The sequence below is a fragment of the Arachis ipaensis genome, chromosome B07 (assembly GCF_000816755.2).
Source record: "Arachis ipaensis cultivar K30076 chromosome B07, Araip1.1, whole genome shotgun sequence".
NCBI lineage: Eukaryota > Viridiplantae > Streptophyta > Magnoliopsida > Fabales > Fabaceae > Arachis > Arachis ipaensis.
In genome coordinates, this window is record NC_029791.2 from 113,122,256 (window position 1) to 113,124,022 (window position 1,767).

Sequence of the window (1,767 nt, forward strand, 5' to 3'; positions counted from 1 at the left end):
ATAGTTTGCATCAAGGTTGAAGAGAACAGAATCTTTAATTAGGGTGGCCGTAGGGTTGGATCCAGAGATTGATTTATTACTTAATTAAGAAGCAGGCACGCACCTAGATACTGATTAAATTATTAAATAAGTTCTCTGTACCTACAACAAAGAAAAAGGGTTCATGTCCAACTAACTCGTCTTTTGTTTGATATAATCTGCACCAACTCACATTGTGATACTGTTAATGCACCCTTTTTATCGACTCATGCAAGAAATTATTATTAAAATATTTAAAATGTATATTAACTTATTTATAAACTACTTTTAATATAAGCATTTATTGTTTAAGCTATTTTTTCAAAAGAAGTTTAATTAAGCTGTTTACCCAAATTAGATCTAATTCTTGTGAAAACTTTTTTTTATATTTAGTGACACTTTTAAACCATCATCAGCACCATTGTCAAATCTACCCGTTCTGACAAAAAAATTAGAAAAATGTACTGGATAGCCAATTTTTAACATTCTACAAATTGGCAATACATCTCTAACAACAAAATCTAAAAAAAAAAAAAACCCAAAAATATTGGTTGACTTGGTCAATGACAACATATTACCGTTGAAAAAATTCAATAGTAACATTAATAGTTTTCGTCAAATAGGACCTTCTTTTGCGTCAGATTTATCCATGCTGATAAGTGAATTATCGTTGGATCTAAAAATATGATGATAATGTATTTCTATCGAAACTTTTTTTGTCAAATACTATGCAACAGTGAAATCGATGATAATGTGTTTTCGTCGAGACTTTGTTTGTTGGGTACTATCTAACAACAACTCTGATAGTAATGAGCGTTTTTTCTATAGTAAGCTTAAAAGAGTAGAAACAAGTTAATTTTTATTTTCTTATAGCTCTTTTTTTATTATTTTTTTTAACTGAGAGTTATTAGCTAGCTAAGAGTAAAATTGGCAAACAGACCAGTCTGACTCATTTAAAGCCGACCCGTCTAAATTTGCAGGTTATATACGGTGAGATGGCCCGTTTATTTTTTGTTTATTTTTGAGTCTCAGTTTTTAAGTGCAAATAATTTATGGTTAATCCAATAGGTTATACGGATTGGTCTATTTGTTTTTTATTTTTTAAAAAACAACTGATTAAAATACCTAATTTTAAGGTAAACACAATTCTAAAAAAATGACAATTTTTAGTAAAAAGTCTTTAATAAATAGAATGATTATTTTAGTCAATGAGTTAAATTTTTGGGACAGGTTATGAAAAATAATGAAACAAAGTGCCGGGTTTTTTTGTAAAAATGCAAAAACTAACAATTTTAAATGGGCCTCTCATTTATCCTGCAAGTTAACTCTTTTAACTCACTAATTTTTTGAATTAATCAAATTCTGTTTATTTAGTTTGTAGTTTAAACAGACTTTATTTTAGAGATAAAAATTCACCTGTTTAAATAGATAAATAAACTAGTCTAATAAATTTAACTCATTTTGATGTTCCTAACTAAAATATGTTAATTGATGGGTTAAAATTTCTTTTATTAGTTATCACTGCTAACCGTATCAAGCCTATAAATAATATTTCTGATATTATCTTCATAGTAATTAAAAATGTTTATATTGAAGAAACAATAAGGATTTTATTTTTATTGCTATTAACTATCTTTAATTTGTTAATTAACAAAACCTAGGGTTTCTTTAATATATATAACTATCAAAAGGTTTTGCAAGCATCTCAGAGCTTGATTTCACCATTTATCGTATAAAAGACCATGTGTG